The sequence below is a fragment of the Magnolia sinica genome, chromosome 1, assembly GCF_029962835.1.
Source record: "Magnolia sinica isolate HGM2019 chromosome 1, MsV1, whole genome shotgun sequence".
NCBI lineage: Eukaryota > Viridiplantae > Streptophyta > Magnoliopsida > Magnoliales > Magnoliaceae > Magnolia > Magnolia sinica.
The window spans coordinates 109,284,554-109,309,348 of NC_080573.1; the positions used below are offsets into that span (position 1 = coordinate 109,284,554).

The window sequence follows — 24,795 nt, forward strand, 5'->3', positions numbered from 1 at the left end:
TTCAATCAACCAAACATGACCAAAATTGTCCAGTGAGAAAACTAATAAATTCAAGAAATTTTGATCAATCGACTAGGGTAGTTAATCGATCGAGGACCCCTCTTTTAGTATAGATTAAAGGCACCCAATTTCAACAATTTCTACCGTGGCTTTAATCTCCATGCTCCACTACTCCAAGATTTATCCTCCATCTCTAACGATATCCATCATAACTCCACCATTGTCACTTTTTGTACATTCTGTTTTCATCACTTCAATGCTAGCCCAGAGAAGTAGAACAAAATCTGAACTTATCTGCAGGAATAACTTTCGTAAGCATATCGACTGAATTCACACTCGTGTGGATATTCTCAAGAGTAACATTACCTTCCTCAAGCACCTATCAAATGAAATGATGACACACGTCAATCTATTTAGTACGAGAATGGTAGATAAAAGTCTTTGCCAAATTGATTGTGCTTTCGTTGTCCCAATTCATAGGCACGGTCTCTTGTTGAAGCCCTAATTAATTCATTATTCCTCTCAGCCAAACACTTTATTCGAATACCTCCATCACTTCTATATACTTAGCTTTGGTTGTGGAAAGAGCAATCATAGACTGAAGCTTCTACATTCAACTGATCGTTCCACCAGCTAACACAAATGAGTAACTAGAAGTTAACCTTTTATTGTCCACATTTCCAGCCTAATCTTAATCCACATAGCCTATAAGTTTTTCTTCTAATTTTTCAAATGTCGAGACGTAGTCTTTCATACCTTGTAAATACCGAAGTAGCCATTTCACAGCCTCATGATGTTACCTGTCAGGGTTTGACATGTCAGAATACCCACTGCATGTGAAATATTCAGTCTGGTAGAGACCATGACATACATTAAATTGCCAATTGTGCTCGAGTAGGGCACATAAGACAAATTATCTTTTTTCATCTGTAGTAGGGCATTGCTCTAAAGACAGCCAAAAGTGAGTAGCATTGAATGTGCTAACCGGTTTAGCCTTGTCTATCCCAAACTTGACCAACAGTTTTTCAAGGTATTTTTCCTGAGACAACCATATCTTGGTCCCCTTCCTGTCTCTCTGTATATCAATGTTGAGAATCCTCTTTGCAGCCCCTAGATCTTTCATATCGAATGTCCTTGATAACTGAGTCTTTAATATATTGATCTCAGACATGCTTTGACTAGTAATAAGTATGTCATTAACATATAATACAAATACAATGAATTCTCCATCATCAGTGCCTTGAAGTAAATACAATGATCATATTCATTTCTGGTAAATCAATGACTCACCATGAAAGAATCAAATATTTTATACCATTGCCTATGCGACTATTTCAGGCCATACAATGACCTGCTCAACTTATTAACCTTATTCTCTGCTCCCTACAACTCGAACCCCTTTAATTGCTTCATGTAAATATGCTCTTCCAGTTCCCCATGTAGGAAAGAAGGTTTCACATTCATTTGTTCCAATTTTAGATTGTATTGGACAACCAGCGCCAACACAAATCTGATAGACAGTTTCTTAACCACGAGCGTGAAAATCTCGTTGAAGTCGACACCTTCTGTTTGTGCATAACCCTTTGTTACCAATCTGGCCTTGTATCTATCATGTTTATTTCGATAAATTCACTTATATCCGTTCACTTTATGCCCAACGGGAAGCTTCCCCAACTCTTATGTCTCATTCTTGTACAAAGAATCCATCTCTTCTTATATTCCTGCCATTCACTTCTCAGCATTTATGTCTTTCAATGCTTCCTAGAAGGTAGACGGATCCCCCTCATCTGTAATAATAGCAAATGCAACATTCGAACAATCTCTGTATCTAGTTGGTAATCTGCGATCTCTCGGTGCATTTTTCCTCACTGGGAGCTTCTCCACCTACTCATGTACATCTTCCCATGGCTTGGCTTATACTTGTGTCTCACCTTTTTTGATTTTAACCTTAAGTGCCACTGACCTTTCCATTTCCTTATAGAACAAGGAATCCTCATTAAACCTGACATCACAACTAATCGTGATCTTCTATGTGACCCAGTCATATAACTTGTATCCCTTCACATCATCACCATAGCCCACAAAGGCACACTTATTTGTAATTTGGTTTAACTTATCTCTCTCAACTAGTAGTACATGAGAGTAAGCGTCATAACCAAATATTTACAGCCCTTAGTAGTCTATATCATGATCACTCCACACTTCTTCTAGAATTTTACAATCTATAACCGTAAATGGGGACCGGTTCATTAAGTAAAACAAGTTATAATGATGACCTTAGTTTATAATTCATTGCTTAATGCAACATTACTCAACATACTTCAGCTGCCCTCCAGGAGAATCTAGTTCATACGTTTTGTCACAACATTCTATTCTGGTATATGCATTATTGTATTGTGCCTCACCATCCCCTCATCTTTACAAAACTGATTGAATTCCCTAGAAGTGAATTCTCCATTATTCGTTGTCCTTAGTATTTTCAACTTTTGCCCTGACTGTTTTTCTATGATTGCCTTCTACATCTTGAAAGTGACATAAATATCAGATTTATTTTGTAGAAAATAAACCTACTATACAGAAATCATCATTGAATGTGATAAAGAATGACAATCCTCCCCCAAAAACCATTGGTGATGGTCCCTATACATCTAAATACACATAATCATGTATGCGTTAACTAAAATATTTTCCAGACTTAAAAGACAACCGTGATTATTTACCATATATACAATGCTCACACATATTAAAATCAATACTTTTAAATGTATGAATCAAACAACGATAAGAAAGTACCTTCATACCATACTCGCTCATGTGGACTACGCGTGAATGCTACAAATATGTCGATATTATTAGTGCACTTATTTGTGCACTTATTTATCAATTATGTGAGTCTGTATGTTAGATAGTTGGTTGAGCTCTTGGAAGTTGAAGACCGAAGACACAAAAGGACTTGAAGCATCAAGGATTGAAGAATAAGTAAATCATGAGGTGCCTTAGTGACCCTAATCTTAAACTCTAAACAACTTACCCTTTAGATGATTTATTCTACCTTTAATTGATCATCCATCAGCCTTACAAGCTCATTTAAAACATGATAAATATATTAAAAGAAGTTCAAAGCTTCTGTAAACTAAACTGTCCAAAATAACAGACTTTCGAGAAAAGCTTGATCGATCGAAGATGGCCAAAACTATCCATTGAGTTTTTTGGCCTATTTCGATGAAGTTCGATTGATCGAAGGTCATCGGTTGATCGCTCGAACTTGTCGTTTTCTGCCCATTTTATAGCCATTGTAAATCAGTTTCTATATAAAAAGGCATTCGGGCTTCGGGCATTTTTATGGACTTTTGGTGCCATTAGAACTTAGGTGATTCTTCACTCATATTCATCATCTTAAGGCTCTAAATTTATGAGATTTAAGTCATCTTATTGAGCTTTACCACTCTAATGAGGATTCCAACCTCTATTAGGAAGATAAACATGATCTCCACCTTATTCTAGAGATTAGACACAACCTATAAGCATATCCTTGTCTAACTCCTCTAGAACACCCATCTAAGTGAATCCCTTCTAGGAACTAAGTTTAATTTTTAGTTGTAAGAAATTCAACCCAACTCTTATCACCTTAGTCACCTGATTAGAGCATCACAATAAGGTGTTTAATTATGGAAATGAACCATCAACATTGATAAACATTGGGGCAATTAAGAAGATGATTCAAACATTGAAGAGCATTGAGGAGGTATCTCAAGAATGCACTATAAAGGGACTCAATCCGATAAGTAAGTTATCAATTATAGAGTCTACACACTCTTTCCTTTTGTAGAATTGAGTGTAGAGTTTGTGACACAAATTCAAGTACGTTCTTATGTAAGACCTAGGTTCTTGTGTAGAACTGAATTCAACGGATACGAGTGTGTACAAGTTAGTTTCCATGGGAGCCTCCGGTAATAGTAAACATAGGGCCTTGAATTATGACCACATTCACTAGACACTAGTGCGGTTGTGTTAGTCTCCATAGGGAGCCTCTAGTGGGAGTGTATGTAAGTCCTTGGATTAAGACCTTTAATGGTTGTTGGTTAGCCGATAGAAAATCAATTAAATATCTGCAAGAGTCACTAACATTAGTGGAAACATATTCCTCCAACACGGGAATATATATGTAGGTTAGTGGTTAGCTTAGGATAAACTATTGTAAACATTAGAGGTGAACTTGATTTAAAACCCACGATAGTAAAATACTGGTACATTGTAGGGAAGTGCGTTCATCAGGAGTGGAGTAGGCAAGTAGTTGAACCACTATATATGCTTGTGTTTGTGATTGTCATTTGTGTACATTTATATTTATGCTTATGAGTTTAATGGATTAAATTATTTAAATACTTGAAATGTTAGGCATCTAATTGATCTCATACACACTCACACAAGATCACTATCTCTCTTATAGACTAGTTGCTTACACTGTTATATCCTTTGTAGTCTATGTGATTGGACACACTTGGCTTGGAAGCCTAAGTATTATTTGCCTTCTTAGTTTAAATTGGTAAATTATTTTAATTAGGTAAGAATTTTTAAGTGGTCCTATTTACCCTAATCTAGGACTTAGCTGTAACTCTAAGCTTCGCCAAGCTTCTGTGTGTCGTGTTAGAAAATCTACGCAATTTCATTATGGACTCTTCTACAGACGTTATAGCTCCCCTTGATACAGTATTCTTAATCAGTTTGTAAAGGTTGTCGCTCCACTGTGCTTTCATAACAATGAGTGTCTCCTTTGAAACCTTTAGGACATGATCAAACCTGGTGAACTTATACCCAAGTGCTTTAAGAGCCTTTAGAGATATCAAGTTTTTCTTTAGATCAAGAACTTATCTCACATCTGTCAGGAAACACTCCATCATATCAAACATTTTGGATGTAATCAATACGTCATAACCACCCACCTTCTTACTAGATTTTGCTGTGTTGGCTTCCCTCAGTGAGTTCTCTGACTTCTCTGCTTTCTGGGTTTTAGGATTCTGACAATCCTTCTTCATACGTCCCAATCTCCCACAATTTCAACACTTCATCTTCCCTTTGCCCTTTAACTTGGACTTAGATCGTGAATTTCGCTTCTAATGCTTAGAGGCTCTTCCCCTAGTAACCAATGCATTGCTGAGGGTCAAATATTGCATATTATCCCCCATTTATATCTTGGTTTTATGAATGTGATATTGTTAAATGTCCTATTTTAATCATGTTTGTGTCGCAAGGTGAATTTAAGAGCTTGGATTGGAAAATGTGCTAAAAGCATGGATTTGACGCTCAAAGATCACCAAGGCTAAGAATGGATCTTAGGAGACAAAGATTGAAGATTTCAAGGTCCCAAGATTCAAGAAAACCAAGCGGAGAAGGAACGAAGTCAAAAGAACAAGTGCAGAATTCACATTGATTGTGTCATCGATCACCATTCGATGACATCAAAGACACATTTGATGACATCAAACACGGGTCGATGACATCAAATTTATGAGAGAAAATTGAGTTGGTTGCTGGACAAATTGAAGTCATTTTTCGATGGCTCGAGTACTTGTTCGATGACTCGAAGACTTGCTCGATGACATCGAATTTTCTATGGATTTTCGACAAAACTCACTGGACTGTTTTGGACGCATTATCGATTTCTCGAACAACGCTCGATGACATTGAAGGCCTCTTTGATGACATAGAAGTTAGGTTCGATGACATAGAAGATTACGCAGTCCGGATGAAGTTACGCAGTGCGTAAAAAGCACGGGTTCAAGGCACCTTTGATGATATCGAAGGCAGTTCGATGTCATCGAACCACTTACGCAGAGTTGCACAGAGCCATCGCTAAGCATTTTTCTTCTTTCTTCCTTAGTTTTTCATATTTTCTTTTAGGGTTTTAGATCTAATCATGTCTATGGTTGGCTAAACCTCTTAGATAGGACTAAGAGGTGAAGCTTCTAGCGTGATGGGATGTTCCTATCGCTTTGATTCATGTTTATGTTGAATTTTCTTTGATTCTAGTTTGATATTTAAGGAATACTTTCAGTTTTTAATGGTTTGTTGTGACTCAAATTACAATAGATCTGTAATAGCTTTGAGTAGCTTCTTTTCATGCTTTGAGATTGTGAAATTAGAAAATCCTGTTGTTCACCATCGTCCCTTGGGCATGGTTGGGTGATGAAATCCCTTCTAACCTTTACAATTCTCCTATGTTTGATTGTGGAATTGGTATATCCTGTTGTTTGTCATTGTCTCCTGGACGTGGCTAGGTGATGGAATCACTTCTAATCCTTACAACTCTCATCCATTGAGAATTAGGTCAAAGGAAGTTCAGATTTGATTTTGTTGACATATCTTCCAACTAGATAGGATAGGACTCCGATTCCAGTTGTGTCCTTGAATCAAGTAATAAATCTCCCTGATTGCTACAAGTGAATCCTTGGAAATTATAGTTCCCATCTTTGAATTCTTCAGTTTTAGTTAAACAATTCATAATTACTCTCTCTACACTTTTAGATTTAGATTTACATTTTCTTCTAGTTCTACTTCTAGTTGCTTTCAGAATACACACGAGATTAGTCCCTATAGATTCGACCTTGGTCTCACCGAGATTATTACTACATCGCGACCCTACACTTGGGGTTGTGAACAAGTTTTTGGCACCGTCGCCGGGGACTAACGGTTGCATTTTTCTTAGATTAACTAGTTTTGAAATTATTTTAAGATTAAGATTTTTCTACTTTCTATTTTAAGTTAGGGTTTTTTCTGAATTATTTTAGAAATTAACTTAGTTTTCTATTTCTAGGTTTAGAAACTTTCCTTTTTCTTTTTTAAGAAACTAATTTCCTTTCCTTTTTTTTTTTTTTAGAAATTAACTTACTTTCTATTTTTAGAAACTTTCCTTTTTCTTTTTTAGAAACTAGGTTGCTTTCTTAGTTTTTTTTTTTTAGAAACTAATTCACTTTCTTTTTTCTTTTGTAGGATCCTAACATAGAAACTTCTAATTTGGTAACTTCTTTCTAATCCTCTCTCTTTTTATTTCTAGATTTCTAATTTCTCTCTTTCTTTTTAGGTTTAGGTTAGATTCTGAAATAGAGGATTGAGAGTGTTTCATGCCCAAGTGGGTCCGTGATAACATTCGACGTCTCTTGAGTGAAGGAGGATTGGTTGAGGGGTTATCTATCTATCACAGGATTAGACACCACTCGAGATCTACAAAGTTAATTGAAGTTATGGCTGCCAATCAACCGGTCAATCAACCTCCAAATCCACCTCAACCTAGGGTTGAGGAAATCCAATATGAGAATGAGATGCATCAGCACCCTGCCTCGTACTTTACGTGATTATTTACAACCGGTGGGGGTGAGCACGCCCTCATGCATGGTTTTTTCAGAAAATATAAGACATGAATATCAAGCCAGGGGTGATCCAACTCCTTTCAAAATTTCATGGATTTGAATCTGAAAATTCATATTTACACATTAAAGAGTTTGATGAGATTATAGCCACTCTATATTTTCCGAACATGTCTGAGGACACGGTTAGGCTAAAACTCTTTCCCTTCTCCTTAAAAGAGAAAGCTAAGATGTGGTTGCATTTACTACATCCACGATCTATTGGCAGATGGAACAACATGACAAGGGAGTTCATTAAGAAATTTTCTCACACCATAAAATGAACACCCTCAGAAAGTCAATCATGAACTTCGCCTAAAAGGAAGATGAAACATTCTTCCAATGTTGGGAGCGGTTTAAGGATCTTGTCGGTTCATGCCCACAACACGGTTTTGAAACGTGGCGCATTATACACTTTTTCTATGATGGACTAACATCCTCCATATGCTAATTGGTCAAGACAATGTGAATTGAGGAATTCATGAATAAAAATGTCGATGATATGTGGGATTATTTGGATAGATTTGCTGAAAATGTACAATCATGGGACGTCTCCCCAAATTCAAGCACCACCTCTAGGCCCGCTTAACCAAAGGAGATGGGCAGAATATACCTTCTGAAAGAGGATGATGATATCAATGCTAAAGTGGCTAATCTCATGAGGAAATTTGAGGCCATGGAACTAAAGAAGGATAAGGCTAAGGAAACTATTTGCGGTATTTGTGCTTGCAACATTCACACAACTGAAAATTGCCCAATAATACCTGCTTTTCAAGAGGTACTGAATGAACGATCTAATGTCGTGAATAATTACCAAAGACCTTTCAATGGACCCATCTCCAATACATACAATCCTAGTTGGAGAAATCATCCAAAATTTAGTTAGAGGAATGGACAAATTGCTACTCCTCAAGGATTCCCGAATCAAATTCCAAATCAAGGGAAACCTAAAGAGGAACCAGTTCAAAATTTCACACAAAGTCAAGAGCTTACCTAAGCATTAGGAGAACTCACAAAATTTATGCAAAAGATGGATTCACGTGTTACGGTTATAGAGAAGGGAATGCTTCCTGCTCAACCTTTCACCAATCCTAAACCGCAATACAAAATTAGTGATCCAAGCTCTTCAAATCAAATGGAGTAAGCTAAGTTTATCACCACCCTTAGGAGTGGGAAAATAATTGGAAAATCTATTCTGGTAAGGGCTGAAAAGTCTAAGGACCTGGAAATAAATGAACTGATAGACCTAACACTGCTCCACATGAGTTAGAACCGGAACTTCAAAGCAAATCAGTTGCTCCATTCCCCCAACGGTTGATTGCACCAACACCGTCGTCTAACTCTCAAGACATTCTAGAGGTGCTAAAACAAGTGAAGGTCAACATTCCTCTACTAGATGTCATTAAACAAATACCTTCATATGCCAAATTTTTGAAAGACTTATATACGACTAAAAGATGACAAAATATTCAAAAGAAAATCTTCTTAACAGAAAAAGTGAGTGCCATCCTAAAGCAAGATGTGCCACAGAAATACAAAGATCCTGGTAGCCCAACCATTGCTTGTGTAATTGGGAATTACTGCATCGAGCATGTACTTCTTGACTTAGGAGCAAGTGTAAATCTGATCCCATACTCGGTCTACGAGCAACTGGATCTAAGTGAATTAAAACCCACCTGGACTATGTTCTACTTGCCGATCGCTCAATTCGTATACCGAGAGGGATAATTGAGGATGTGCTGGTCAAGGTTGACAAATTTTATTACCCAGTAGATTTTATCGTCATGGATACTCAACCCATCGGGGATATGAGCACTCAAATTCCCGTCATCCTTGGTCGCTCATTCCTTACTGCATCAAATGCGATCATTAATTGTAGGAATGGAGTCATGAATTTGTCTTTTGGGAATATGACATTGGAGCTCAACAATTTTTTTAATATGAGCAAAGAGGCAGAGGATGATGATAATGCCTCATGATATTAACTTGATTAATTCTTTCGTGGAAGATAGAACTCTAATGACCTTATCCTCTAATCCTCTAGAGACGTGCTTGGCCCACTCCTATGATTTAGATGACAATATGATTAGGGAGATGGAAACCATGCTTGATATTGTGCCGGTGCTTGAAATTAACTGGTAGAGGCCACAATTTGAAGAACTATCTCGAACTGATGTAGTGCCTCTACCGTCTAACCTCAAGGCACTGAAGCTTGACCTAAAACCTTTACCCTCTGAATTGAAATATGCATATTTAGGTCAAGATGAGACATACCCGGTGATGATTTCTTCTCACCTTGAGCAAGAATAAGAGATTATGCTTATCTCTACTCTCATTGAGCACAAATGAGCCCTTAGATGGTTGATTGCGGATCTCAAGGGAATTGATCCTCTGATTTGTACTCACCGCATTTATCTAAAAGATAATGCGAAGACCTCCCAACGACCATAATATAGATTAAATCCAAACATGAAAGAAATGGTTAAGGCCGAGGTTCTTAAGCTATTGAATGTGAGTATCATATACTCTATATCCGATAGCCAATAGGTGAGTCCTACTCAGATATTTCCTAAGAAGTCTGGAATCACCATCTTAACCAATGCCAATAATGAACTCATACCAACTAAAGTTACCACTGGTTGGAGAATGTGCATTAACTACAGGAAATTGAATACCGTCGTCACAAGGAAGGACCGCTTTCCTTTACCCTTCATTGATTAAATTTTGAAAATGCTAGCTGGTCACTTATACTATTGCTTCCTTGACGGGTATTTGGGCTACAACTAGATAGAGATAGCCCTCGAAGATCAGGAAAAGACCACGTTCACATGTCCCTTTGACACCTTTGCTTATCGAAGGAAGCCATTCGGACTGTGTAATGCCCTCGTCACTTTTCAGCGATGCATGATAAATATTTTTTCTAACATGATGGGGCAATATTTAGAGGTCTTCATGGACGACTTCTCTGTCTTTGGTCCATCCTTCAGCGATTGTTTGGAGAATCTTAAATGTATGTTGAAGCGATGTGAGGAAAATAACTTGGTACTAAATTGGGAAAAGTGTCATTTCATGGTTTGTAAGGGAATTGTCCTTGGATATATCATATCGTCCAAGAGAATTAAGGTAGATAAGGCTAAGATTGATCTTATCTCTAACTTACCTCCACCCAAGAACATACGGAACGTGCGATCCTTCTTAAGACACGCCGAATTTTACAGAAGATTCATAAAGGACTTTAGTCACCTCTCCCGTCCTTTATGTAATCTATTTTAAAAGGATGTGCCATACGAGTAACTGAACAATGTCAGGAAGCTTTTTCTAAGCTCAAGCGCATGTTAACCATCGCACCTATCATGCAGCCACCTGACTGGAACCTTCCTTTTGAAATTATATGTGATGCGTCCAATTATGCTCTTGGGGCGATTTTAGGCTAGAGAAAAGAGAAAAAGGCCCTATGCTATACACTACATAAGTAGAACTTTAAATCTTACCCAAGTGAACTATTCTACTATGGAAAAGGAACTCTTAGCAGTAATGTTCGCTTTGGACAAATTTAGGTCCTACTTGATCAGATCCAAGATCATCATCTACACTGATCATGCGACACTTAAGTATCTTCTTTCTAAGAATGATGCTAAGCCCCCCTTGATAAGATAGATCCTCATACTCCAAGAATTTAATTTGGAAATAAAAGATAAAAAGGGAGTAGAGAACGTAGTGGTTGACCATCTTTCCCACCTTGATCTCTTTGATTCCCTTGAGACGACCAATATAAATGACATGTTCCCTAAGAACAATTGTTTAAAGTTTCTCACTCACCTTGGTTTGTGGATATTGCTAATTATCTTACTACAGGTTTCACGCTAACACATTGGATTGCGCAAGATAAGAAATTTTTTTTACTGAAGTACGCAAATTTTTCTAGGATGATCCATATTTGTTTAAATATTGCTCAAACCAAATCTTAAGGAGATGTGTGCCAGAAAATGAACACCAAAGTGTCATCTCCTTCTGTCATTATCAGGCTTGTGGTAGTCACTTTTCTGCTAAAAAGACCATGACCAAAATTTTGTAGTACGACTTTTACTAGCCCACTATGTTCAAGGACACTCATGAGTTTTGCAAAGCTTGTGAGCGTTGTCAGAAATTGAAAGCATTGTCTTGTCGAAATATGATGCCTTTAAACCCTATTCTGATCATTGAAGCATTTGATTGCTGGGGCATCGATTTCATGGAACCATTCCCCCAATCTTTTAGAAATGTATATATTTTCCTAGCTATAGACTATGCCACTAAATGGGTCAATGCGATCCCTTACTGGAACAATAATCATCAAACGATCATTAAATTCTTAAAAGAGAACATCCTTTCCCGGTTCGAAACGCCTCGAGTCATCATTAGTGATGGAGGTTCACATTTTTGTAATAGGTCATTTCGAACTTAATGAAGAAATATGACATCTCTCAAAAAGTGAACACTCCATACCATCCATAAATAAGTGGGCAAGCTGAGATTTCTAATAGGAAAATTAAACATATTTAGGAGAAAACGGTTAACCCTGACTGTAAGGATTGGTTAATCTTCTTGACTGATGCCTTATGGGCTTACCGTACTGCATTTAAGACCCCTATTGGAATATCTCCCTTTAGACTTTTCGATGGGAAGGCTTGCCACTTGCCTATGGAGTTGGAACATAGGGCCTACTGGATTATTAAAAATATGAATTTCAATTTGGACAACACTAGCTCACTGTGCAAACTTTAATTGAATGAACTTGAAGAGATCCGGAATGATGCATATGAGGACTCAAGAATTTAGAAGGACAAGATGAAGGTGTTTCATGACCAATATATTCTTCGAAAATCATTTACACCAGGTCAGGTCCTTTTGTATAATTCTCGGTTACATCTTTCCGGGTAAACTCCGACCTCGTTGGACCGGCCCTTTCACAATTACTAATATTTATCCTCATGAGGCCTTCGAGATTCAGAATCCAACCAATGGCAATATTTTCAAAGTAAATGGACATCGTTTAAAGCCGTTTGTTGAAAAATTTGATTCAGAGGACATGTCCACCTCTAATTGACCATGTTTACCAGGATTGACCTCCTAGTCTGACGGAGGTATAGTTAGGTTTATCGTTTTCATATATGTTAGGATTAGGATAGTTTGCTTTCTGCTGTTTAGGATAGTTTGCTTTATATTGATTTAATTCTTGTGCTAGCCCATCTTCACATTGAGATAATTGGAAAAGCCTTAGAATTCCTTCTTCAGGTATTACCTTTCCATCACTTCTCTTTTCTTCTTGCATTACATGCTCTTTTTTTTTTTTTTTTTTACATTGAGGACCATATAGATTTTTAGGTTGGGGATGGGGGATTAGGTAAACTAATCAGTATTTTCTAAGTTTTGAGCAAAATTTTGAAAATTTTTAATGTTTCAAGTTGAAATCTGTTTGGGAAGCGATGAATTGTGTACTTAAGAATGCTTTGGGTATGATGAATTGTTAGAGTTTGATCATCTAAGTAATCTATCACCTAAGTTCGTGCACTCAATTGATTAAGAGGTAGTTTGAATATCATGTTAATCTAAATTACAAGACACATTCGATTTGTCTTTTGTAAGACATGCTAGAATTGCTGATTGTTAATATATGAATCATTGATAGATGGTTAGAATCGAGTCTGGAGAATTTTATCCACCTTAAAAGAAGAAAAGAACCAGTTAAAAAACATGAGATTAACAAAGAGGTCATGAAAAAGAATAAAAAGAATGAAGAATCTGAAAAAATGCAAAAAATAAAAAAATGAGAAAAATTACCGTCGATATAAAATCAAAAACTGAAAAAAGAAGGAAAATTGGATAAGTTCGGAATCAGTACTTGAATTTCAAACTGGTCTTGAAGTGATGAGCATGGCTAACATGATGAATTGATAGTATTCGTACAAGAAACAAGTTGATTTTCACGTAGCACATTGAAAAACCTGATATGCAAACTATGCTTTGATTTAATGGACAAAAAATTTACTTCATTGGTTGCTTATGTGATTCGGCTCTAGGTTTTCAAAATCTTACTTTCGTATCTTAATTCAACCCATTCATACTTGAGTATACAAAAGATTGTTTTCTGAAAGAGGTTTTGGACATTAAGCATTGAGATTTACTTTACGCATACTTTGCTTAGGACTAGTAAAATGCTGGTTGGGATTGTGTTGAGGGTCAAATATTACATATTATCCCCCATTTATATCTTGGTTTTATGAATATGATACTGTTAAATGTCATATTTTAATCATGTTTGTGTTGCAAGGTGAATTTAAGAGCTTAGATTGGAAAAGGTGCTAAAAGCATGGATTTGACGCTCAAAGATCACCAGGTAAAGAATGGATCTTAGGAGACAAAGATTGAAGTTTCAAGGTCCCAAGATTCAAGAAAACTAAGTGGAGAGAGAACAAAGTCGAAAGCACAAGTACAAAATTTACATTAACTATGTCATCGATCACCATTTGATGACATCGAACACAGGTCAATAACATCGAATTTATGAGAGAAAATTAAGTTAGTTGCTAGACAAATTAAATACATTTTTCGATGACTTGAGTACTTGTTCGATGACTCGAAGCCTTGCTCAATGACATCAAAGCCAGTTCGATGACATCGAATTTTCTATGGATTTTCGACAAAACTCGCTAGACTATTTTGGACGCATTATCGATTCCTCGAACAACACTCGATGACATCGAAGGCCTCTTCAATGACATAGAAGTTAGGTTCGATGACATAGAAGATTACGTAGTCCAGACGAAGTTACGCTGCTTGGAAAAAGTACAGGTTCAAGGCACCTTCGATGACATCGAAGGCATTTCGATGTCATCGAACCACTTATGCAGAGCTGTGAAAAATTATGCGGAGTGAGTAAATTTGAGGTAGTTTCCAAATTTTTTCAAGGAGGTGTAAAAGGAGGTGTTACACAACTATAAATAGGAGTCCACAGGGCATCCCTGAGCATCTACTTAGGGTTTGGAATAGCAAAGCACAAGGGTGGAGAGTCATCACCAAGCGTTTTTCTTCTTTCTTCCTTAGTTTTTCATGTTTTCTTTTAGGGTTTTAGATCCAATTATGTCTATGGTTGGCTAAACTTCTTAGATAGGGCTAAGAAGTGAAGCTTGTAGCGTGATGGGATGTTCTTATTGTTTTGATTCATGTTTATGTTGAATTCTCTTTGTTTCTAGTTTGATATTTAAGGAAAATTTTCAGTTTTTAATGGTTTGTTGTGACTTAAATTATAATAAATCTGCAATAGCTTTAAGTATCTTCTTTTCATGCTTTGAGATTGTGAAATTAGGAAATCTTTTTGTTCACCATCATCCCTTAGGCATGGTTGGGTGATGGAATCCCTTCTAACCTTCACAATTCTTCTATGTTTGATTATGGAATTGGTATATCCTATTGTTTGCCATTGTCTCCTGAACATGGCTAAGTGTTGGAATCACTTCCAATCCTCACAACTCTCATCCATTGAGAATTAGGTTAAAGGAAGTTCAGATTTGGTTTTATTGAGATATCTTTCAACTGGATAAGATAGGACTTTGATTCCAGTTGTGCCATTGAATCAAGTAATAGATCTCCTTGATTGCTACAAGTGGATCCTTGGAAACCCTAGTTCCCACCTTTGAATTCTTAAGTTTTAGTTAAAACAATTCACAATTACTCTCTCTACACTTTCAGATTTAGTTTTACATCTTCTTCTAGTTATACTTCTAGTTGCTTTTAAAATACACATGAGATTAGTCCCTGTGAATTTGACATCGGTCTCATCGGGATTATTACTACATTGCAACCCTACACTTGAGGTTGTGAATATGCATCTGTAGAGGAACCCCACCATTGTCCTTCTTTCTCGACTGCTTCGAACGAAGGGCTGAGATAACAATTTCGATGCTAATGGTCTCCCTACCGTGGCACAAAGTGTCTAGAAGACAATAAAATTAGGGCTTAGTTTTCTTCATCTATTTTCGCCTCCACACTTGTCATCTTGCAAAGTAATTGATTGAACATGCTAATATGTTCATTAAGATATGATCATTCTGTCATATTCAAATTATAAAATTGTTTCTTCAGATACAGATGATTATTGAGAGATTTTGTCATGTACAAACTTTCTAATTTTGTTCAAAACCTTGCGGTGGTCTTCTAATTAAGGACATTTCTAAAGACATCATTCGCTGAATATAATTAGATCAAGGTAATCGCCATCTAATCAAGTTCTTCTCACTATTCATCATTCATAGTCGCAGGCTATACTAATGAGTGCCTGTTGTAATCTTTACTGAACTAGAAAGCATCTTTGTATTTCATATTTCGAAGTTAATTTTTTTCGCTGAACTTTTTTTGTCTCATACTTTACGTTCGATTCTTTCATTATCATATTTTATATTCAAACGCAAATCCTAGCGAATGCTTTGGTACTATTTGTTGGAAGCTGCAGAAGCAAAGTCCGAGTAGAATCACACAAATAAAAGATAAAAACAAACAAAATAAACATTGAAAACACATGAATTTATGTGAAAAAAACTTTGCGGGAAAAAACCACGACACAAAGCAATAATCGATCCACTATAAAAATGAAAGTATAAGAGATGAGATTTACTTATAGATGCGGAAACCCTAGTTTCATCCATTCCAAACCTTAGAAACGATTTTACTCTCCTTGTTCTACCATAGTCTCGTATCACCCCCGGAACATGAAACAAATAATGCAATTATGTAAAACCACACATGCCATCGATCTAAGCTTCGATTGATCGATATTGATCGAGCAACTCTTAATTGATCGAACCTCCAGATTGAATATGGCCAAAATTGTCCAGCGAGCAAATTAATAAATTCTGAAAATTGTGATTAATCAACCAAGGTGGTTGATTGATCAAGGACTCCTATTTCAATATAGATTAAAGGCAACCAATTTCAACAAACTATCCCACACAAGTAAAAGTGTGTGTTACTTGTCCCCTGCACTCTACCCCACTTGAGTTTCCATTCGAGTGTCGTGTGCACCCACGCGACTGCTCAAACATTAAAGGAAGCTTGCGCGGTAACCGTGACAACTTTGGCGGCGATATCATAATTGGTCATGGCTTATCAGAACGTGGACAGTGTCTTGACTCTTGATACGTTGCACATGAGGCCCATCTTCCGGTGATCCCAACCGTTTAAGTGATTGGCCATGTCGTGGATGTGAGATTTAAAAGAAAAAAATAAAATAAAATTCCTAACCCTTTGATCAGTGTCCTATAAATAGACGGTTGAGAAAAATGTACTGAGACTGACCTTAGCACATCAACAAAAACTTCTTGTATACAACATCCAGTGGTACGGAACAATCATTTTGATTGTTCTGATATTCTGAGTACACAACACTGTCAGTTCACACTTCACTGTTAGCCACCCCCGCTAGGGATTGATACTGTTGAAACGAGGTATCTTTCACTCTATCTACCACTTGAGCTATGGACCAGGGTGGGCACTCTCGTACCGACTTGATGCATCAAGGCAATATGCACTTTCTGATGCATCGTACCCACAATTTCTACCGTATATGTATTTGGGTGCAAGACCGACAGTTTCTATATGATACTCTAGCAGTGTACGGTGGCTAATAGTCATGAATACATCCATCACATGTATGGTATGCATCTAAGTTCGATCTGGACCGTCTGAATCATGGATCTACAAAACTGGGGCACACCCAGAAAATTACACCATTCTTAGTATCTTTTCTGATTGTTTTTCATCAAATTAACAGTGGTCCAGATTCAATAGGTAAAATCAGATGATTAGCATAATCCAATTCGTGTGATTTTCGGGCTATGGCCCATTCATGGTGGGCCCCACATTTCCCAAGGACTGAATCGACATACTTGTGGCCATGTTTATGGTGGATGTGTGAAAATACAAACTATCATGATGATATAGTTCCTCATATATAGGTCAAATCTCTTATCTTATCTCTTCTCCAGGTAGATAGCAGCTTGACAAAAGCGTTGAAAAATCAGCTTCACATGCTGATATGATTAATACGATTTTGTAGACCATCTGACTCTTTCTTCTCATTAATTTTCTCCTCTTTCTTACTATAAGGACTATGTCTCTCTTCCATCAGTGCAAGTGGGGGGCCATCATTCAATGATCTGGACCGTTGGTCAGTTGTGCCCCACCGTGGATGGACCATGCCCCAAAATTGCCCTTGAATTATCGATTCCAATCTTCCAACTTGTGGCACCTTAGTAGTCAGTAAAGAAGAAAATTATTCCAACGGTCCACATTCAGCGAAAAATTGATGGTTAGGATAATCCAATCGGGGGGATTTTTGTTTTGTGGTATACCGTTGACCGAATTGCCAAATCAGTTCAATGGTCTGGATCAGTGTACTGTGGGACCCACTACCCTACGGCCGGTTATTAGATTATTCACCTCCATTGACTGTTCTTTTGTAGAAAATGTAGCCTAACAACTACAAATTTACATAAACCCCTTGACTTTTATTTCTTTGGTGTGTGTTTGGTGGAATCCACCGTCTATCTTTAAAAATGCCCAACAAATAAGTTAATCATTTTTATATTTTATTTTTTCAATAAGATTATCTTAAGAAAATTATAAGTCGTAATCCTCGTAGCTGCACTGGGATACTCAACGAATATTTAATATAGACGGTCCACTTGGTCCAACATAAATTTCATGGGCCACCATGCAAATATCACACAGATAAGATAATATTAATCATTTGTTCAATAGCCTTAGTATGGATGATCAACATCATTTGTACAAAAACAGCTCTAAGCTACAATCTGATCCATCTATTCACGGCTTCCATTTGGATTGCTTATGATACTAAAGAATCACTTCTGTTAGGCAATCCTAACCATCCAATCCACTAGTTGGAAAAAGAATGGCTACAAAATTTAAGGCCAAATCAAGAATGGGTTTGATCATCCACTTCATCTTATTTTTGCATCATAGCCTTTGAAATGTATTCTAGACTTAATAGATGGTTCAGATTGATCTATTGGACCAATTTGCCCTATGCAACTAGGAGCACTATGACTTTCAGTGCTTGGAGAGCGTTGGAACATTTTCCATCAGTAAATACTTAGACTGGTAGATACTAAAAGAGTAAAAATCATTCAACATGAATAATTCCTACTTATATTCTATAATATAAGACTACAGTTTCTGTTTATTTTACTATTGAAATGCTCTAAAAATCATTTCCGCATAGCGTAGGTCGTTCATCTAGTGGGCCCCATCATGGGTGAATCATGACCCAGTAACTCTTCATTGGAAGATCCTAACCTTCTGATTAGTAGTCTACAAATAGCTGGTTAAAATGATACAATGGTCCTCATTAACGAAAATTCCACTAATCAAATGATGGGATAAAAATGGGCCTCTCCTTTATAAGATTGAAGTGTATATCTTGGAGCATGGATCACCCATGATATTGTGCAGGCATATGAACGGTTTAGATTAACAAAAAAAAAAGAAAAGGGGGGGGCCTGTCCTCTACATGTGATCAATCTCCTACTTTTGGATGGTCAGCAAGAACTTTTGGGCATGCCCAAAAAAAAAAAAAAAAAAGGTCCTCATGTCTAAAATCACTTAATCATTGTGATCTTACACGTCCAAAGGTGGGCCAACCATACCAACATAAGTATACATACAAGTCTCAATATTGGTCTATCTCAATCCAGACCATTTTCTTAGTCACGCAGGGGCGTCACTATTTGCTGACGTGGATGTAGGACTTCATGTGGATGAGATCCACCCTGTCCATCAGGTAGGCTACCCTGTATTTTGACTGGGGCCTAAAAATCAGGCTTATCCGAGTCTCAGGCGGACTACACCATGTGTATGAGTAGAGATAGAAGTTCTAACATTAAAATCATCCAAATTGTGTGTGTGGTCCACCGTGATGTATATAGGCCATCCAATCCACTATTTTGACACGACCTAACAGGATGAATAGATTCCCCGAAAACCAGGAAATTCCGGATACCACGTGAATTTAGAATTTTTAGGCGTGATTTTAAGCTGTTTACTGTTGTGTGGTCCACCTAAATCTTTGATTGGACTGATATTTAGATTAAAGTTGAAAATATCGCGGGGTGTACCTGATGAACGGAACGGATCTGAAGTACATTCTCCTCCACGTGGCGCATGGTTAGCTGTAGGCACGCCCTCCATGTGACTGCGGGTAGCCAGGCTAGTGCAGTCCAATGAGTCGTTTTTAGATAAGTGGACAAACCAATCAAGTGATCTGAAGCATCCGACCATTCCAGACTACTCATCGTGTGACACGAATCAGAAAACACACCTTTTGAACGATTCTTCCATCTAATCAATAGCAGACAAAATGGACCGTCAATATCGTCAACAGAGTATATCACATCAGCTTGGACAATTCATTGCTTGGTCCCCACCTCCTATTGCCTATGTTTACAAAAATCACTTGGATTCTAACCATCCATACAGAGGCTATCAAACGAATGGTTAAAATGTTTTGGATGCTAAAATGTGTGTTCCATTGTGGATGGAGACTACCTCTACAATCATACTGACCAAGTAATCCAGACCATCCATGCAGGGCTGTCAAATGAATGGTTAGAAAGTTTTGGATGCTAATATTTATTTTAAATCTTCACGGAACACATGATATTAAGTTACAGGATATTAGGGAGGCTGCTTGGAAAAAGCTAATATAAAGGTATTTTCTGATGATGACATGGTGATATCTATTCTTTACATTTTTTTGCCATGCATTTATTTAAATTCAAGTAGGCCATGGTATTAATATTAAAAAGAATATATCATTCATTGTTGAAATAATTTTGGGCGCTCTTATTTTCTATTCTCTTTATTTGCATCATGTGCTTGTATAGGATTGTAAATTTTTTCCTCTGCCTTTCTCTGCTTTTCTCTAACTTAACCCTCTTGGTGTGCATTGCATGTGCCATATCACCTGGCCAATGGCTAGTGGCCAGTGCTCTGTAAGCCTCACCATGATGTCTGTGTTTCATCCATGCTGTACGACAGTTTTTCTAAATCATTTTATGATATGAACCCAAAAATTAGGTAGATCCAAATCTCAAGTGGACAACATCACAGAAAATAGTGTTGTTGATTGAACACCCACCACTGAAAAATTGTTAGGGACTACAAAAGTTTGGGTCAAGCTGATTTTTGTTTTTGTTTTTTTTTTTTTTTTTTTTGTAATTTTTTTTTTCAGATATATATGGCTTAATCACCAGGTTGGATGTCAAATAAACATTACAGTCGATCCTAGGAGGATTTTAACAGTGGACATTTATTCACCACTATTTTCCTGTGTTGTGGTCCACATGAGATTTAGATCTGCCTTATTTTAAGGTCATTTTTGGGATCATGCCCTAAAATGATCTGAAAAAATGAATCGACGGTGTGGATAAAACACATACATCATGGTGAGGCCCACATATCATTGACCGCTTGCCATGGCGGCATCACTAAGCCGAACCGCATCCCTAAAATATAATCAGTGTATGGGGCCAACGTAGGATATGGCGGGACTTCATCCAGTGTATCTGAATTATTTTTCAATAATAATAAAATTTTATGCAGACCATAGGAGAAATCTAAACAAGGGTTGTGGTAAATTAAAATATCAACCTTTTGATTATTCAAAGATATTAGAAATAAGGAGGCCTCACATGTTCAAAGAAAAATGCACCAAATGATCAAAATCAAGCTATTTCAGCGTCACCTTCTTCTGTTTTTTTTTATTTCTTTTCTTCTTCTTTTTTTTCTTTTTTTTTTGTGCGTAATATCTCACATTTAAGACCTATGGGTTTACACCCTACAAGTGTAGGTTCGGCTCTTGCTGGAATAGTAGAGCTTTATATTTCACAAGTTCATGTACATGCCACATATGTGCCGACATGGCACATAGGTGTGAGATCCAATCCATTCATCAGTTTGGTCCTAACTTCTACATGTTTTCCAAAAAATATATAGGGTTGACTCAGTGTGTAAATTGAAAGCACAAATATTAGCTCGATTCAAAACTTTTGTGACTTCTGATAAATTTTGAATAGTAGGCAGTCAATCATCATTTATTATTTATTTATTATAACATGCTTCAGTTTTGAGCTCAAAATGAGCTGGCCAAATGAATGAGTGGTGTGGATAAAACACATGCATCACAATGGCCCCATGTTTCATGTGCGGCCACCACGAATCCACTTCCAACATCAGCAGCTCATTCTCCGTTTGCATGATATACATTTAGGTCAATCCTAACCATCCAAATTATAGGTAGTTTTTGAATGTATTTAGGGTAAATGGGTTCTTTATAACTTTTTTTTTTTCATCCCTCTTTGGAAGTAATTAATGGAATAAAATGTATTCAAAATAGACGGAGTGTTTTGAAATCCCACCTTATTGTGCTTCATTATAATTGGTGTTAAATGCCTTTTTTAGTTCAATTTTTAAATGCAGGAGAATGACACGCTTAACAAAAGGGTCACTAGGTTATTAGTCCGTTGTACACGTGATACCTTGATAATTCTCTTAAACAATTCAATTATTGTTTTGCAATACTAAAATCACATCAGTAGAATGATCCAAATTGTTCAAACATTAGCCATCCAAATAAACGGGTAAAACAAGTTTTTTTTTTTTTTTAAATGATTCTTATATTTATAGCCCACACAAGGACTTTCTTGTCTGTCTTTTGTGTAGATTGATTGGTGGAAGAAGGGCTAACCAGATTTCTTCAACAACAACTATGATTTGGATTCAAATAAGTACCAAAACAAGCTCCTAAACAAGCCCCATCGGCCCACTGTAAATGGTAGATACTGTTAAAACGGCGGGAATCATTTGATTGTATCATTGACTGTTGAATTTGGACATTAATCATTTTCTTTGATTCTTTTTCATAAAAGTTTGATCCCCACCGTGTCCAATGATGCTGATGGTTTAGATTGACATACATGTATGCCACATGTATATATGTATGGTGTGTAAGTTTCCACGATATATTGTAATTTTGCATGCTGACATATTAATTTTACTATGGTTGATATATGCATCAGGCAGTAGTCAAGCCTCTACAACCATACAAAAGAACACGTGGCAATCATGCAAACATGTGCGATAACCTAGCTTTTTTAAGGTGGAGAACACACTGATATTCCCTAGCCCACAGATCAGGAAGATCCACCCTTCATATATGCCGCAGGTATATGAAACATTGGCTGTTAAAACAAAAAAGAGAGCCAAAGGTCCACATTCAACATATACATGTGGCCCACTTACTGAGTGGATCCGCCTGATTTTCCATTCTTATGCAAATCACAATAGAATCCCTCCTGAAGAACGGCTTGGATCTCGTACATGTATTTAATACTAGGTGCTTGATGAAAGATAAACATGTTTATGTACAGCTGCTTTGCCAAAACTCCAAAACCGACGGTACAGAGAAAAAAGAACGGTTGTTCGGATTTTCAAATCATTGTGGTCGTTTCCGTCAAAGTTTGAAAATGTAGCTGGAGAAATAGACGGGAATCTATATCTGCGTCTGTCACTCGAGATTTTCAACGCTTTAGATTTTAAAATGAGAAATGTCCAGATCCATCTCAATGAACTAAAAGTTACATTCCATTGGGCCATACATGGCCATGTTTTCATGTATATACTACATCTTAGCCGTCGAAAATGTTGGAGCTATGTTGAAGATCATTGGAGGAAGAAATCAGATAGGTTGGATCATCACGGTATTAAAAATGGATGGTAATGGATTAACTCAAAGTACACATCTGGAGCGATGAATGATCGGTTCTTTTGGCATTCGCCCAATGATCTTAAAGGTGAGGTCATCCTTCTCTACGGCTCGGATGTCGTATAGAGATGACACGTTGGCTGTAAATGGAGAATGGATGTTAACTTCTCAGTGCATTGAGATGAACCAGCACATTCTCAACGGCTACCCAAATCCAACCGTCTAAAGTCGTCATAAACGACAATATCCGGGTATAAAGTGTGGGACCCGTAAAAACCAGGATGTCCTCATCTGACTAACGTGTCATATTTGGAGGGCCCAGCTAACGTAAGGATACAAGGCCGAGGTTCGAGGAATGATTAAGGAGTTGATTGGACGGTATATATCACGTGGGACCTTAGCACACGACGCCCAAAATCACATCAGTTGGACAATCCTGGCCATCTAATTAATAGAGTTTTGACCACTGAATATGAACGCTTGGCCTTAAATGTTTGGAGGTCGGTAGCTGCAGTTGGATCGTTGAATCAGTGGGCTTTTGAAGGTGAACCTGCCAAGTTCTATTATTCCTTCTATTTTATAGATCAGGTTAGATTTATGGCTAAAGAATAACTTGGGGCTTTAGTGTTTTGATCTAAGGGTCATCTTTCAATTATCCAAACCGTTTATATGATAGGTCTCAGCTTGGATTGGAGACCCAAAAAAAAAAAAAAGAACACTCCTAACTATATATTAGAATTTATCTGTCCATTGATTGTTTGGCTCTTTTCCTTTTTACATGAACAGTTTTCTTTGAAAGGCTTGGATGAGTGGGCCCAAGAGATCTAATAGTATCTACATGATTTAAGGACCGTCGCACAAAATTGAAAATAGACAGCCTACAATCAACGATCCATCTTAATTAGCATGGGAACGAAAAATATTAGATCAATCCTATGATTCTGACTGAAATGGTCCTCCTCTAAGAATGCTCTCAACTTAATATTCATTCATTTTTCTTCAAAGAATCCTCTCAATTTAGATGCATTTACTGAAAAGGGTCCAGCAATTTAGATGTGATAGGGTTCATTGCTATAATCCGGTCTCTCCCTCGTCTCAATTATATTCTGGGAACTCTAATTTAAGTTAGGAGGGAAAATATCTGTGGACATACCATCAGAAATTGACCACAAATAGACCCAGGGACCCACATCCGACATTGTTAACCCTTGAATAATCTAAAGGGCAAAATAATATGAGCCGCAACTCTACAAATACACTTTTGGACGCATGACAGGGCCTAAAAGTCTGGTTAGCTACTTATCTAGCGCACGTCACACGTGTACATTTAATGTGGACCGTTGACCGTCCACGGTTCATATACATGTGTAGTCTACTTAATGAGTTCACTGACAAGATGTTTTGGACGTACTATCAAGGTGAGGCGAACCTAGCCTGCTGAGCAACTCCTTGTCTGGTACGTGTATTAAAATTGATGCTTGCACCATAGCCTTGACTTACTTTAATATTGATGGTCTGAACTACATGATTTTGCCCAGACTTTAGTTATTCATACCTTTAATCAACTGCCTATAA

The 24,795-nt window shown here is 37.2% G+C and overlaps 1 non-coding gene across 1 annotated transcript; it reads right to left on the reverse strand.

The window, feature by feature from the left end:
* Window positions 1-7,689: 7,689 nt before the first annotated feature.
* LOC131222868 (small nucleolar RNA R71) lies at window positions 7,690-7,796 on the reverse strand. Its single transcript, XR_009160213.1, has one exon. It is a non-coding gene; the product is annotated as a small nucleolar RNA R71 (small nucleolar RNA).
* Window positions 7,797-24,795: the final 16,999 nt, after the last annotated feature.